Genomic DNA, 17433 nt, shown 5'->3' on the forward strand with positions numbered 1-17433 from the left:
TTTAAAGTCTATTTAATAAAAAATTTAAAAAAGAATTTAAAAATTATAAAATCAGCCATTTTGCAAGATATTTCCAAATGAAATTTCATAGGCTTTCCAAAGGCTTGTTTCATAATATACAGTTGAAGTTTTCAACTTAATATGCCCTGAAATGTAAAAACTATCAGGATTTTTTTTTTCACAAGGTGACAAACGCAGAGCTCATGTTCCTTTCAAATCCCTTCAGTGTCCAACAGCGGGACCCATACGAGCTGTCTGAAGCAAGGGCTTGGAGGGGAACGTAATGAAATTCATGGATTTCTCTCTGAGTAACACAATTTTCAAACGATGTTGTCTTCTCACTGTATGTGCTGAGCACAATACTTAATTATAAAGTATTGAAACATGAACTCCAGTGTGAATGCCAAAGAACTGTGGTCTCTTTTCACATCTTTATAAAAGATTCAAGTTTATAGCAATTTATTTTAACGAGAACCGTTCTATGCATCAGGCATTTCATCCATGATGTAATTTTTAGCATGTGTTTGACATGCACATGTGATTTTCTGATATGAATACAAAACAGTAAAATCTTTGTTAAAAATGCACCAGTGTGGTGATCAGAAGAGAACACTTAGAGGAAGAACATCAGTGAAGGGAGCAGGTAGGAGACTGTGGAGAGTAGACAGGCACGTAACAGAGGCTGCGCATGCGGCTTTGCACCCAGACTAGAAAAGTCGGCAGGATGGAGGTGTGGATACAAGTTACTGTGATTAATGCTGTGTGACTTAAATGTAATTCTGCACCCTTGAGGTCTGACTAAATTGAACATGGAATTAAGAAGTATGAGTGAAAATGACAAAAGAGTAAGAAGGAAATGATCGGGACAATTCAGTAAGTCTTGCTAGGAAAAATGTTCAAGCTTGGAAGGAGACTCAGTGGAAAGCCTTTGATCTAGGTAGGATTGGAAGTAAACGAAAGAAAACTTCTTTTAGTACGCTAACCTAAAAGGAAACACTTTTTGTTTTGTTTTGTTTTATTAGGTATCACATTGAAATTGAGTGAGCTGGAGGGAAGGAATCCTAAAATGTAAAAACCACCAGGCAATCATTGATTTACTGCTGATTCTTACAGCACTTCCCAAAGTTAAGTGGAAAGGGGTGTGTGTGTGTGTGTGTGTGTGTGTGTGTGTGTGTGTATTTAAATTAATATAACCACAGAAGGTGGGATAGAACTTGTAGTCTGAACATAACCTAGTTAATTTTTCACTAAAACAGACATCAACATTTTCCAGAGGCCTACAATAGATTTAGAGTCTGCAATAGGCGACATTCGCAATGTCCAGGATACAACTCAAAATCTCTTGATATACAAACAACCAGGAAAATGGTACCAATTCTCAGGGCAGAAAGACAATCAAACAAATACCAACCTCAAGAGAAAATCATCAGACTTTAAAGCAGCTATTTTTTCTATGTTCGCAAGGTCAGGGAAAGCACACTTCAATTGAATGACATCATAGAAATTCTCAACAAAAAATGGAAAATACAAAAAGGAAGCAAATAAAAAATATTGAAATGAAAAATAGAATCTCTGCAGTAAAGATGATAAAAGGAAAATTAAGTTGAAGGCAGAACAATGAAAATTATCCAATCTATGAAGACAGGTAAAGGGTTTAAAGAAAACAAACTCAGAGTGTCAGGCACCTGTGTATTACCACCTAAAGATCTGACATAGTATGAATGGAGTCTCGGGAGAGGAGAAAGAGATTAAAATAGAAAAAAAAATTAGCAAGAACGCCCAGAAACTCCTCAATTTAGTGAAAGACATAAATGTACAGATTCAAGACACTTAGCAAACTTAAAGGAAACAATGCCTATTAACACATAATAATCACACTTCTGAATCCTAAGATTACTAAAAAATTCTTGGAAGCAGCTATTAAAAAAAAGCACACATTACATAGAGGAGAATCATGACTTAATGTCCGTGATTTCTCATAGAAACCATGACATTCAGAAGACAGCAGAACTACATCTTATATGAACTGAAAGAAAAGAGCTTCTGAACCTATAATTTTATATCTATTACAAATATCTTTCGGCAATAAATGTGAAATAAAGACATTCTCACCAGAAAGACAACAAAAAGAAGTCATTACCAGTTCCTACTCTTGTGCCCATGGAAAGAACTCTCATAACTCAGCATGAGATGAACAACTCAATTAAAAATGATCAAAAGATTTGAACAGATACTTTACAAATATGAATGGCCAACACACGTAAGAAAACAGGCTCAGCACCATCAGTCATTAGGGAAATGCAAATTAAAAGCACAGGGAGCTCTAACTACATACCTTCAAGGATAGCTAAAAGTGTTGGGGGGATGTGGAGCAACTCGAATTCTTGTACATTGTTGCAGGGTGGGAATGTAAAATATGCTACAACCACTTTGGAAAAGTTTGAAGATTTCTTTAGAACTTAAATAGTCTTACCATATGTCCCAGGTAAGCTATTCTTGGCTATTTATTAAAAAGAAATAAAAATATAAGTCTACGTGAAGATTCATGGCTAAATGTCAGAGCTTTGTTTATACTAACCAAATTGTGGAACTATCCCAGGTGTCCATCAGTAGAATAGATGAACTGCAGCATACTCATATAAGGGAATACAAATTATAGTGATCGCAAATTAATAGCCAGGGATGTAAGCTTTTCTGCATTTGACTCCAGATGGTGCTACTATTCCCAAGATAAGGTCCCCATTAAAATGTATCCTGGAGAACTGGGACCAATTTAACACACAATCTTTTTTCTCTGACAATACCCCCTGCTAAGTGGAAAAACCTGGCCTTCTAAGGAAAGTATAGATTATGACACTATTCTACAATTAGACCTGTTTTCTAAAATTGAGGGTAAATGGTTTGAGGTCCCCTATGTGCAACTTTTCTTTTCTGCAAGGAATAAGCCTCAGCTCTGTCAGGCCTATTCCCCATACCTTGCTCAACCCTCCTCAGGACTACCTCCACATTTGGGACTCCCTGTGGCTTCTAGCTCCACCAATGCCAACCAGGGCTCCTCAGCCCTTGTACTCCAACAGGAGCTAGGGAAGGCTGAGATGGTCAAGGCATCTCAGGCTACCAGGATGCCCAGACACTGCCCCCTACAGGCAGTAGGAGGAGAATTTGGCCTGATCAAGGTGCATACCCCATTCTCTTTCTGACTTAAATCAAGGTGGACTTAGGAAAGTTTTCAGATGACCCGGACAAGTACATAGAAGTTCTGCAGGGCCTGGGTCAGTCCTTCAAATCAGACTGGAAAGATATCATGCTATTTCTTAATCAAACCCTAACTAGCAATGAGAGAGAGGCTGCTCTAGCAGCAGCTCAAGAGTTTGGGGACACCTGGTACCTTAGTCAAGTACATGATCTAATCATGGCAGAGAAAAAGGATAGATTTCCTACGGGAAGACCAGCAGTCCCTGGCACAGACCCTCCCTGGATCCTGATTCAGAACAGGGGGACTGGAGCCATAGGCATTTCTTGACCTGCATACTTGAGAGATTGAGGCGAATTAGGAAGAAGCCCATGAACTATGCAGTGTTATCCACCATAACTCAGGGAAGGGAAGAAAAGCTAACAGCTTTCATTGAGCGATTGCAGGAGGCCTTAAGAAAGTATACTCCCCTGTCACCAAACTCCATTGAGGGTCAGTTAATACTAAAGGACAAGTTTATTACGCAGGCAGCAGCAGGTATTAGGAAGAAACTCCAGAAGCTGGCCTTGGGGCCAGAGCAAAGTCTAGAATCTTACTGAACCTCGCAACCTCTGTGTTTTATAATAGAGACCCAGAGGAACAGGCTGAAAGGAGCAGGAGAGACCAGAGAAAGGCCACAGCCCTAGTCATGGCCCTCAGGTAAGCAGACCCCAGGGGCTCAAATGAGGGAAAGGCTCGGGTTAGCTGCCAGTCTGGCAGAGCTTGTTACCAGTGTGGTCTGAAGGGACATTTTATAAGAAATTGTCCCCAGAGGAATGGACCACTACCTCATCCTTGCCCACTATTCCAAGGTCACTCATTTCTTCTAGAACCATAAGGTCATAAATAATCCTGCCACTGGAACCCCAGATGTCCTTGGTTCATGAGCTCTATCATGGACCTCAGGATCCATTTGCACCCCTGAAAGGCTCCCCTCTGGAGGAAACCTCAACTGCAGGGCCCCTTCTACACCCCGTTTCAGCAGGTGTAGCTGAAGAGTAGCTAAAGAGTGATCAACGCCCATGTCCCAACAGCTGTTGGACTTTCCTCTTGAGACTGGAGACGGAGGGTATGTATTGTCTTCCTGGGTCCACAAGGGGGCGTGGTTTCAAAGGCAAGAACTCAGCACATACCTCCACCCACTTCTCCATCCGGGAGTTTAGAGGTGTTTAATTTTCACACACGCGGGAAGATAGACTGGTCAGGTGAATTTCCTTTCTCTCTCTCTCTCTCTCTCTCTCTCTCTCTCTCTCTCTCTCTCTCTCTCTCTCTCTCTCCTCTCTCTCCTCTCTCTCCTCCTCCTCTCTCTCTCTCTCTCTCCTCTCTCTCCTCTCTCTCTCTCTCTCTCTCTCTCTCTCACACACACACACACACACACACACGAGCGGACTCCATGTTTCGATCCCCTTCAATGACATTATGGGAGCTGCTTTTCTTTCTCCTTTTTCTCTCTCTCTGCCTAAATAAATCACTTTCTACAGAACTCTTTTGGGTCCAATATTTACTTAAAATGAGCTCACCGCACCTGGCAGGGTCCTCTCTCCCATTCTTGGGTGAGTGATGGACCAAGGGCTTGGAAGAACATATCCTATCGGGGAGCGACCTGAGCCCACCATCTGCAATTTGGTCACACCAGCACTATAGGAGGCTGAGGAAGGTGGATCACCTAAGGTCAAGAGTTCGAGACTAGCCTGGCCAACATAGTGAAACCCCGTCTTTACTAAAAATACAAAAATTAGCTTGTCATGGTGGCAGGTGCCTGTAATCCCAGATACTTGGGAGGCTGAGGCAGGAGAATTGCTTGAACCTGGGAGGTGAAGATTCCAGTGAGCTGGGATCCTGCCATTGCTCTCTAGCCTGGGCAACAGAGCAAGACCCCATCTCAAAAAAGAAACAAACAAAAATGAAGAACAACACCGAAAGTCATACACTTCCATGTTTATAGAGATAGAAAGTAGAATGGTGAGAATAGTGGCTGTCAGGATTGGGGGCTTGGGGAAAATGGGGAAGATGGAAAGTTCTCGTGATGGTTGTGCAAGTGTGAATGTACCTAATGCTATAGAACCATGTTTAAAAGTGGTTAAAATAGTGAATTTTGTAGGTATGCTTAATCACCATAAGGTAATTATGAAAACATAAAAAGATGACAGCAACATGTTTTGTCTCAGCAAAGTCACCCACACTGAATAAATCCCACAAACAGGCTGATGTTTAAAGGATCCATGTTCAGGCCAGGTGTGGTAGCTCAAGCCTGTAATCCCAGCATTTTGGAAGGCCAAGGTGGATGGATCACCTGAGGTCAAGAGTTCGAGAACAGCCTGGCAAACATGGTGAAACTCTGTCTCTACTAAAAATACAAAAATTAGCTGGGCATGGTGGCACATGCCTGTAATCCCAGCTTCTTGGGAAGCTGAGGCAGGAGAACCACTTGAACCTGGGAGGTGGAGGTTGCAGTGAGCAGATTGTGCCACTGCACTCTAGACTGGGTGACAAATTGAGATTCCATCTCAAATGAAAAAAAAAAAAAGATCTGTGTTCAGAAGTGGAATTTTAGAAACATATAGGTAGAAATACAATGTCATACTGTGAATATGTGCTCCTAGGAGAGATATTAAAGTGAGTTTTTGTAACATAGCAGAAATTCTGTGAAGTTTAACATGCCCTGTCCTACAAATTCAAGGACAGTATCTTAAAACAAAGTCCTGTTTGTGATCAGTCCTGGGATAGTGTCTTGTATTTCTTTGCAGGTGAATTTGCTCTCAAACTTCACCCTCCCAGCCTATCATTGCCATTCCTATCAACTGCTGCCTGAGAATGAGAATGTATGCATTCATGAAATGGTTCTAACTTAGGTGTTTTGGGGCTAGTGTGCTTTTCAGCTGGTAACACAATATTATGCCAAGTCCTACTTCATTAAACATTATGAAACTGAAGGAAAAGATGAGACAAATTCCATGAACCATTAAGTTAGACACAGGGGCTGCCCATGCTTTGTTCTTAGGAACAGCTACAGGTGTTTACATTTGTTAGAAAAACGCAGCGTGGTGGATTTCAATCAGCGGAAAATACTGGTGCACAGCCAATAACTTAGTTGGCACTTAAAGAGTGTTCAATTTTCCACTTCTTTAGGGCCTTACTGAAGCTATTTAGAAAAAGAGCATACATGGAAAGAGAGGAGGATCAGACTGGTAGATTCCCAGAGATGAGGAGTTGAAAGACATCGATAGACGTGAAACACCATCTCCTCAGGCTGATGCTACTTTTATTAGGCTGTTCTTGCATTGCTAAAAGAATACTTGAGCATGGGTAATTTATAAAGAAAAGAGTTCTGCAAACATGGTACCACATCTGCTTGGCTTCTGATGAGGGCCTCCAGAAGCTTACAATAGTGAAGGTGAAGGGGGCAGGCACCGCACATGATGAGAACAGGAGAAAAAGAGACAGAGAAGGGGGACGTCCAACTCTTTCAAGAAACCAGATCTCAGCCATGAACGGACTGAGTGAGAACTCTCTCGTCACCAAGGGGATGGCAAGAAACCGTTCATGAGGGATCCACCTCCAAAATCCCATCACCCCCTCCCACCAGGTCCCACCTCCAACACTGGGAATCACAGTTCAACATGAGATTTGCAGAGGACAAAACATCCAAACTCACATAATCAGTCATCATTCCTATACCATAGCCACCATAAATATTGCCTCTTATTCAACAATTCCAATTGGAAATATTTAGTACCAGTGCCCACAAAAGTTTCTTTGTACTTGTTTACAAGTTCTGATGTTTTGTTAGGAAAATATTGCCACACATTTTTCCCCAGCCAGGGCTCAGCCACAGTGCCACTGGGTGCAGTTTCTCTCATCTTCTGAGCGGTTAGCCTAAAGTGACCCTGTGTTTTCCTTTGCTCTTTCTCCTCTTCCTCTTCCACGCCAGTGCAAACAAACCTCCAGCCCTTACTTGAAGGTCCTCCATTCTTTGAACCAGGCAAGCACGGCACATTTCGTACCTAAAGATTCCAATCCACAGATGACTTATTTTCTTGACATTGCTGCATGACAGACAATAAAGGATCCAGACAAAACATTAGAGACAGATGAGAAAAGGACTAATTGTGTATGAAATTCCTTTTAAGCACCTTTAAAAAGAAATCATGTTTAAAAGGGAGATAAGCAAAGGAGGGAATTTTTGTGTTTCCATTTGGGTCATATAGAGCCATAACCAAACCATAAGCTGGAAATGTGGAGCCAGGCTCAACGTACTGAAAAGCAATAGTAATGAAAATAATTCTTACGTTTCTGGAGTTTCAGGGTTATAGAAAGAGTTCTGGAATTTTCTGTTTTGTTTTTTTTTTTGAGATGAAGTTTTGCTCTTGTTACCCAGGCTGGAGTGCAATGGCGCAATCTCGGCTCACCGCAACCTCCACCTCCTGGGTTCAGGCAATTCTCCTGCCTCAGCCTCCTGAGTAGCTGGGATTACAGGCACGTGCCACCATGCCCAGCTAATTTTTTGTATCTTTAGTAGAGACGGGGTTTCACCATGTTGACCAGGATGGTCTCGATATTTTGACCTCGTGATCCACCCGCCTCGGCCTCCCAAAGTGCTGGGATTACAGGCGTGAGCCACCGTGCCCGGCCTGAGTTCTAGAATTTTCACAAGTGCTTTTACATAGACCATCTCATTTTGCCGTGAAGATCCTATGCAGCCAGCAGAGCAGGTGTGGATGTCCCATCATAGAGCACCAAGGCCTGTGTCAGCTGCTAAGGATCTGATCCTAAGCTAAACAGGCATTTGCCCACCCTCACAGAGCTTACTATCCAGTACACAGGGAGTGGAGTAAGTGAGAGATAAATTAAGTTTTAAAAACATATCAAAACTATATGTGGGAGACAAAACACAGCAGACATCTGGCACAGATGGCTGCAGGGGTAACAACTGCCAGGAGCCAAAGAGGACCTCAGCCTGAGCAGGGGTGCCTGGCGGTGGAAGTGGTGGTTTTTGGGGTGGGCAGAGTCAACCTGCTGCGAAGGGGTGGGGTCGTGGAGCGGGAAGAGAACACATGGGAGCGGGGCCAGACTAGCAGTGGGTGTGGCTGTTGGTGAGGTGGGCGGAGTCAGCCTGGGAGGTGGGTTCCCGGAGCATTGGGGCGGGGCAGCCTGTGGCCTGGAGCGGTGGTTGGTGATCTTTGGAGTGGCAGTTGGGCCATTGGGCGGTTGGGCCATTGGGCAGTTGGACCGGGTGGCCTGGAACTTGGGAGCGGGGGTCAGTCATTTAAAAGCTGTGCCCAGCGCTGTTGGAAGCATCCAGTCCAGCCCCAGACTGAAGTGAGCATCTGCTGGGACAATATGGCTGGACCCACGTGGCAGGTGTGAGGCCAGGTCACTGCCAATGGAAGAGAAGGAGTAAAGGCCTCGGGCCTTGTGGGGTGTCACCTAGAGATGCGCCAGGAGGGCTGGGGAGCCCAGGTGTTTCCAGTGAAGCCAGTTGGCATCCTGGCCGCCCTCTCTGAGTGGAAGGCAGAGGGAAATAATTGTATTCACACAGGGTGGATAGGGCGGAGGCCATCAAGATGGAAGGAGCTGTGCTGTCAAGGAGCTCAGGTGGCCTGGTATAGCCCCCGGGAAGCTGGGCAGGGACCTGGGTGGCAACTCTGTGTGGGCACGCTGGGCCGGGACCTGAGTGGGGACCTGGGTGGGGACCTGGTGGGGATGCTGGTTGGGAACCCTGGGCAGGGACTCTAGGGGGCTCTGCTTGGGTGGAGTCTGGCCTTGACTTCTGAGTCTCGGCAATGCAGACGGGAGGTCACGAGCAGTGGGAGGAAGCCCAGGTCCCAGGTTTGTGATCTTCAGATGAGGGCAGCTCTGAGAAGGTTGGGGGCCCGGCTGTGGCCCCAGGAGGGACTCCCCAGCTCTTCCATGTGGAGGTGGGGGCTGGCGGACTTTCTTCTTGGATTTGAGAATGTCAGACACCTCTTTGATTTTCTTGCTTCAGAGAGTATGCCTGGACCCAACAGATGGAAATTCCTGGAAGGCCGATTTAGACTTCTTTAATAATTTTTTAATTATTATTTTACATTTTTGTGGGTGGTTAGGTGTATGCAGACAGCTCCAATACAATCTTCTGCTAATCTTTCAGCCATTATAAATGGTTTTTAGTTTTAGCAATCTGAAAAGCAAGTCTATGCGAAGCTCCCCAAAATTTGTTTACGTGTGAAATACTGAACATTTGTTTCTATCTGCCTTTCAATTCAATTCAAGAATTCTTTGTTTTGAATTTGTTCAATAAGTACCACTTAAGTACCAGTTTCATTTATGGTTTTATTAGTGCTTTTTCCTAAATAACACTATGATTTTAGCACTTTCCAATCTACAGTAAATTTACTTGCCTAATGCAGCTACCAAATATATATGTGTGTATGTATATTTATATTAAAGTCATTAAAATTCAGAATGACTATAAAAACAAATTAGAAATTGTAAATTCATAGATTATACAGCATTGGATTACAGTTGACAAACCTTAAAGCATGACACATTGTGAAGAGGTCCTGGGCATGACAAGTACACAGCTCTTGCCACATGGCCCTACCACCTTGCAGTGCTGGTGCAACCACACCCAAGCTGTCTCTCCCCTAGTAAGGCAGAGCCGTTGATACACTGGGAGCGTCAGGGACATATCAGACTGTTATATACTTTTCCAAAGTTTTCTCCCATTTGTTCTGCTTATCTTGTCTTGACCAGTAACAGTTTGCCAACTGGCACCAGACCACAGACCACACTTCGAATAGCATTGTCATAGATTCAAGATTGGCATCTGTCCAGAATGTAAACCTATGCCAAGTACCAAATGCTTGTCCAGCAGTAGATGAAGGGATATGCCCATTCTTGCTCTGGTCTGGCCTATCCCACTGATTGCTTGAGTCTTCTTTAAAAGCTCTGCCTCATCACACAGGTGTGGAAGCTGAGGTTCAGAGGGCAGTAGTGACCTACTGGAGGGGGATGCAGCTGGATTCAGAGGAAGGGTGAGATCCAGGTACTCCGAACCCCAGCCAGGAGCCCAAATGCACAGCCAGCCAGCCCAGCCCACACCTCTCTGAGGTTGACTTGGGGCTGTCCTTGTGTCAAAGAGGGCTACAAAGTCTGGTCATATGTTAACATCACACTCAAATTTTGTACTTCCTCAGGAAATGGCGTTTTCTGAGGATCAGCCCTGCCAAAGTAGATGCCATTGGATATAGCTTGTAAACAGCAAGGTAGGTGCTTAATATTCAAAACTTTTTTCTTCCTGGGGTCAGTAGCAGAGTAGTTGGAAAACATGGAACATCCCTAGCACCACCTCTAGTTATCTGCTATAATGGAGTGGAAAAAGGCATAACGTTAAGAGGCTGATAACGAAACACCCTTTAATTCCTTTGACAGTACCAGTGAGGCATTCTTTCGCTGCTTTTGTCTTGGCAGCTCAGGCCCTGAATGGGTGAGGGTGGAAGGAGACTTCCAAGTTACTCCCCTGGGTAGAACAGGCTGTTCGGGGTTAATGTCGATGAACTCTTTCAATAATTCTATTGATGTCAGCAAAGGCAGAAAGTGGGACATACAGAAACTAGATGTATGTGACCTCGCCATGGGACTGCAGGCTCTTGGGTGGAAACAATTACATTTCTTTTTACTTGTTTAATACAGTGACTGGCAAGATGGTCGTTAAATCTATGCGGTCTCTTGACACTAGAGAATTTTTTTTCTAAAACAGATTGTATTTCCCCTTTCAGTGTGACAGACTGATCTGTAAGACCTGCCTTTCATCTGATAGCAACTGGGGTTTTTATTATTACAGTTGGTCACAAGACCTCTTGAGAAAAATCCTTTACAAATGAAAATCCAGTTCTTTCACATTTATACTTTCAAGAAACGGGAGTATGACCTGCCTTGAGATTTGGCAGCCTAATCGTGGGGGCTCTGCACTCAGACAGAGCAAGTCTCTTATTTTTCTTTTTAAAAAGTTTATAAATTTTTCTTCAGAAAATATAATAACAGAAAGGAAATCAATCTATATGGCTGTTCCCTTTCTGGAAACAGTAAGAACATGAACAGAACATGATAGCACCAGACATAAAACATTCATAAAAGAGATAAGATATCTAGTTCAGTGATTCTCAACCAAGGAATATTTTCCACCACCCCAGGGGATATTTGTTTGGAAACATTTTTAATTGTGACAATGGGTGTGTGTGTGTGACTACTGGCTTCTAGTGGGTGGAGGCCAGATATACTGTTAAATATCCCACCATGCACAGAACAGTCCCAACCACAAAGAATTGTCCAAAAAATCGTGTCAAGTTGAGAAACCATGATTTAGTTGCATCTTTAAGTTCTAAGGTAAAATGGTTGTGGGTTTATGTATATAGTCAGTCCCTGGTGTTTTACCCACTGGGGTTTAGCTGTTCTATATATAAATATTTACTAAAATCAATAAAATTTTCTTATTTCTGATTTAAAGTATACTTATAAGTTGTACAATTAAAAAAAATTAAAAGAACTCCCAGGTTGAATGTGCGATTTCTCCCACCTTTAATAGTGTTTAGAGAAGCCAGTATTAAATCTTGCAATCTTCAGGGCAACTCTTTGCTAAAAGAAGACTGCTTAGGGTAGCAAAAATATTTTTTAAGGCATCAGTACACCTGTGAAGTGAGTACAGTCTGAACATACACAAAACATTTTTGTTAAGTCTTTCAGGGTAGTGGCCTAGCTTTCATGCTGGACTTGGTGTTAGTCTCACATATTACATCCTCATGTCAGCCCCGCAGACACAGCAGAAACTTCCACCAACTTCATGTCTCCTGAAGAGCTTTTCCAATAATGCCAAAGTCTGAGGATCTGTCTCTTTCACAAATTATTTTACTTTATCCACAAACCAATATGGAGGTCCTTCCTGGAAGCTTGTTTTCAGTACACCGAGGTCACATTCAGTTGTTGAATGGGACCTCCAATTCTGCTCTGCATGTGGATTTGACTGACTTCATATAATTGTCCTTGATAGAAATCAGTGGTAGTTATTCAGAACTAGGGGTGAGCTCAGTGTAGCTGACATAGGCTGAAATAATTCCTATAGTTAAGAGAGTCTGGGGATTTCCCCAGTCCGGGCCTGGAGTGTTAGTTTGCTGAATTAAGGGTTTTCTGAAAGCCTCTGCCCACCTGGCATGTCTTTCCTCATAAGACAATATTTCTGCAGGTGGTGCATATACCTCTATGTGGGATCCTTAGGTGAGAGAGGAATGGCATATGATGGAGGATTCTGAGAGCATCAGTTGGCTCTTTTCTCTGGTATGTCTGCCTCTGTTGCTTGGTTTTTACCATTTTTATCTTGAGGAGTTATTAATCAGTAAAATGTTTTTCCCCACCAGAGGAGGCAGCAACCACGTCTTCTCTATGGAGGTATGCAAGAGCTGTCCAGCTGCATCACTGTCTGGGACAAATACCCGGGTTCGCTATCTTGCACCAAGAAGATTAAAGATACAGACACATGTGAGTGGGTTAAGGAGTGTAAAGTTTAATAGGCAGAAGAAAGAGAGGAGAGCAGCTTTCTCTCTCTTTTGAGAGAGAATCAACCAAAAGGGAAAAAGATGTCCTGATGTGGACTGCAGCAGATTTTATAGGCAGGCTTGATGAGGTGGTGTCTGATTTACCCAGGGACAACAGATTGATTTGATCAGGTGTGACATTTATATAGTGTGCTGGGAAGGCTGGTCAATCCACCCTAATCTTATTATGCAAATGAGTTTTCTGCTTGGCCAGCGCCATCTTGTCTGCTCCTTACTGTAGACGTGGCTGGCAACGAGAAGATGGAGCCATCGTTTTGAACATGTCTGTTCCCAGGTAACTCTTTTCTATTGGCACAACTGCCAGCATTCCCCTGTGCAAGCTTCCAGCTCGCTTGTCTATGTCTGCTGCTCGATTTTACAGGCTGCTCTTTGTTAGAAAATAAAATTATTTGGGGCTGCTTTTCATTAAAAGGAAGACCTTACCAAGGACTTCCTTATTCTCGCTATCTGCCTAAATAATTTCTTTTTAACTCCTATATCACAGCTTGGAAGGCACAATACACACAGGTCTTTATGGTCCACCAGAGCTGTGCAGCCACGGGCCAGCCAGGAGGTGGACAGCTGCTGGGCACTCTTCTGAAACAGGTGAGCACTGGAGTCCCCTGTTTGTTGGCAAAGAAACAGAATGCAGACATCACTGCTGTCATGGTCTCAGCAATGTCATCCCTGATCAAGTGGAAGGCCAAGGTCTCTTTCTTGCAACTACATAAAGAGAGACAGAAGAGAACACAAAACAGGAAGACATTTTTTCCCTTTTCTCTCATTTTGGGCCTCTTTTAAATACAAATGCTGATTTTTGTCAGGGAATCATTTTTAAGAAACCTCTCCTTCGTGGGCAGGAAAGTTGTGCAGGTGGTTTAACCCAGCCTTATTTCCTGACCAGAGTTACCAGGCGAGTTTTTTACAGTGCCTGCGTTGAATGCTGAGCCACCTGAGACGAAGATTGTGCTTTTTCTCTACTTATTGTAATGGGAACATTATTTTCTGATGGTTGAAAGACATTTGTCAAGTGATACTACCTACTTAATTCGGAGACTATCTGAAGAATCATAGCAATATTCAAAAGCTCCTCCCCAGTTTCCAAATGTAATGTAAACTTTTATTTTTTTACAGGCAGGATCTCACTCTGTTGCCGAGGCTGGATTACAGCTCACTGCAACCTTGAATTCTCCCTCAAGCAATCCTCCCTGCTCTGCCTTTCAAAGCACTAGCATTACAGGCCAAAGCACCACTCCCAGACACTATAATATAAACTGTCTTCTTTAATATTTCCAGTAGTTGCAGAGTAGATCAGATAAGGGTTCTTCTTGACCCTTGCTTCAAGTTTCATTCTCTCTTAAATGATTGAAGGTTGACTTCCATGGTCCCCTAAAGAATGTGGAAAGTGTGTCTTCAGATCCATGTAGTGTTCATGGAATCCCCAGAGAAGGCTGATGTAAAACGCTTTTTTTCTCCCAAATGTCTCAAAAAGTTTTATTTCCTGGGTCCTAGGGATCTGCAAGCCTCTAAAGGCATTTCCATTGTCACTACCATCAGGTGTGAACTGTAATCTGGCACAGTCCCAAGAACTGTCATAATACATGCTGAAGAAATATTGTGATGGTAACTTGCTGTTACCAACTGTGAAGTCATTAGCTAGAGGAGTCTGAAATCTGAAACACTGTGGAAAGAACAGAAAGATCCTGTCTGTTTCCCACAATTGTTCTGCTGAAAGTTGTCAAAATTATTTTCTTTTGAGACAGGGTCTCACTCCGTTGCCCAGGCTGGAGTACAGTGTTGCTACCTCAGGTCACTGCTGCCTCCATTGCCTGAGGATTGCCCAAGCAATACTCCCACCTGTCACGTGAGTAGCTGGAGCCACAGGCCTGCACCACTATGCCCAGCTAATTACTTTTATTTGTAGAGACAGAGTCTCTCTATCTTACATAGGCTGGTCTCGAACTCCTGGGCTCAAGTAATCCTCCTGCCATGGCTTCTCAAAGTGCTTGGGATTACAGATATGAGCTACCATGCCTGGCCTCACAGGAGACATTTTTAATGTCCTTCTTGACAGTCTACAAATTTTTTTTTTTTGAGACAGGGTCTTGCTCTGTCACCCAGGCTGGAGTGCAGTGATGCCATCATAGCTCACTATAGCCTAGAACTCCTGAGCCCAAGGATCTTCCCACCTCAGCCTCCTGAGTAGCTGGGACTACAGGCACTAGCCACAAGGCCCAGATAATTTATTAATTTTTTTTTGTAGAGTCAGGGTCTCACTATGTTGCCCAGGCTGGTCTCAAACTCCTGGCCTCAAATAATCTTCTGCCTCAGCCTCCCTAAGTGCTGGCATTATGGGTATCAGCTGTCACGCCTGGCTACAAATCTTAATGTTTTCCCTTTCTGTTGTTCTTTTCTCAGGTAATCAAAGTGGGTAGAGAATGATCTTTTCCCTAGGCTCCAGTGTGTAAGAATTAAAGAAAAAGGAAAGAAACACAAACAGTGGCTTGATGGTCAAGGATATTTTAGAGAAAACAAACCTGAGAGGGACTTCTGGCTGAGTTAGGTCAGAGGCACGCTCTCTTACCATTTTTAAGGATTCAGGGTGGGAGTGTTTATCAGAGGCTTGAACTGCTTCTGTATCTCTTTAGTTGTGCTTATCTGGGAGGGAGAGTTGTGTGTCTGTTCCCATACATCTTTCTGCAGTGCAGGCATATCCCCCGAGTCTGCTTTTAGCTTTCCTATTTTAGTGCACCTGAAGGGAAAGGAATGTGCTTATTAAGGCCCACTGTTTTACTGGGGCCCATTGTGTGAAGGTGAAGTTTGGCAGTTACCCAAGAGACTTTTCCCCCATCTCCCTCTGTGCCCCAGCTGTGTTATCTGTATTTTACTGTCTGCTCTTTTTGGCTGCTTGTAGTTAGAAAAGAAGTGATTTCCTTGAAACGCATGAGGCTAGAAGAGGAGATATAACTTAAAGGGGCAGTGTTTGTCCAGGATGATGGTGCTCTTACTTTGTCACAGTGGGCATGGGGATTCAGGCCACTGCCAGTGAATTTCAGAGCCCACACACACAGGCCAGAACTAAATTGTGAGTGTTTCAAAAATAAAACAAACAAACAAAAAAGCTTTATTGAAGTATAATTGATATGCAATAAACTTGAATATTTAAAATGTACAATTTGATGAATTTGAGCATTTGTATACACCCCTGCAACCATCACCACATTCAAGAGAATGAATATACCCATCACTCCTAAAAGTTTCCTCACATCCTTTGCAGCCCCTCCCTCCCACCCCTCAAACACTTAATGCACTTTTTCCCAAAAGGCAAAAAGTTAGAAAGCTCCCCTACACATTTATCAAGGCTGGTATAATCTGACTCCCAAACAAGGTAAGGAAATTATAAGACAATTAGAGAATATTAACTATTGTATTCAGTTGGAAAAGTCTGCAGTAAAATACCTGTAACAGTTAAACTCACCAGTTATGCAAAAACATATGGTTAACTACAATTGCACCCTATAGACTCCCCTTTCTATTATGTGTTATATTTCACTAAATCTTTGTTCACCTTGCCAGTTTTTCTTCTAATTTCTCTGCAGCTTTAACTTTGGTTGATGCTATAATTTGAATATTTGACCTTCCAAACCTCATGTTGAAATGCAGTCCCCAGTGTTGGAGGTGAGGCCTGGTGGGAGGTGTTTGGGTCATGAGGGTGGATCACTCATGATTGGTGCTGTCCTCATGGCAATGAGTGGGTTCTCACACGATCAGTTCCCTCCAGAGCCGGTCATTAAATAAAGAGCCTGGCATCTCCCATCCCCTTTGCTTCCTGTCTCATCATGTAATGTCTGCACACACTCTTCTGCTGTGAGTGGAAACTCCTTGAAGCCCTCACCAGAAGTAGGTGCTGTTGCCAGGCTTCTTGTACAGCCTGCAGAACCATGAGCCACATAAACCCATTTTTGTAAATTATCCAGCCTCAGGTATTCCTTTATAGCAACACATATGGACTAAGACAGTGATATTCTCAGTTTACCTTGACATGGCATGCAGCCTGTCTGTTTCCTCATAAGCTCCCAGAGTAGAAATGTGTTCTGGACAAAGGATGCCAGTGAGTGGCAGTCCCCTACAGTTCAGAAGGAACAGAACAATGAAACCAGTTGTATTCAATTACAATTTTCTCAGGCCTTTCTAAAATTTGTCAACCCCTTGAATAAGTCCATAGATGAAGTACCACAGGTGGGCAAGAAGTGACTTTATTTTTTGTGTCAAAGACGAAGACTTCTTGGACCTGGAGAATATGGTCCAACAAATAGGCCCTCTACAATAAGGCATTCATTTCTCATTTGGTCTTTCCATGCAGCTGTCTCTAACATGATTCATGGTATTTAGGAGTGATACATGATTAAATGTTGAACATTTGTCAACAAATATTTTTCAGTTGTTACCTTTTACCTGGACTGTATATTGAGGTGAAAATGGAGACAGTACTTTATTAAAATTGGGAGGATCAAGAGGCATATGTGCTTTTAACTTTAAAAAACCATAAGATGAAGGGCTAACTTGTAAAGTAGGTTGGAGTGAATGATTTGGGCATCTGTTAAGATGATATGTGTAACCAGGCTCTGCAGG

General features: G+C 43.1%; 1 long non-coding RNA gene across 1 annotated transcript; it reads left to right on the forward strand.

Annotated features, from left to right (window-relative positions):
- Positions 1 to 8438: 8438 nt before the first annotated feature.
- LOC118146843 (uncharacterized) lies at positions 8439 to 15445 on the forward strand. Its single transcript, XR_004732903.3, has 5 exons — positions 8439 to 8593; positions 10411 to 10479; positions 12625 to 12745; positions 13307 to 13407; positions 13936 to 15445. It is a non-coding gene; the product is annotated as an uncharacterized LOC118146843 (long non-coding RNA).
- Positions 15446 to 17433: the final 1988 nt, after the last annotated feature.

Source organism: Callithrix jacchus, chromosome 13 (genome assembly GCF_049354715.1).
Source record: "Callithrix jacchus isolate 240 chromosome 13, calJac240_pri, whole genome shotgun sequence".
In the NCBI taxonomy this organism is placed as follows: Eukaryota; Metazoa; Chordata; class Mammalia; order Primates; family Cebidae; genus Callithrix; species Callithrix jacchus.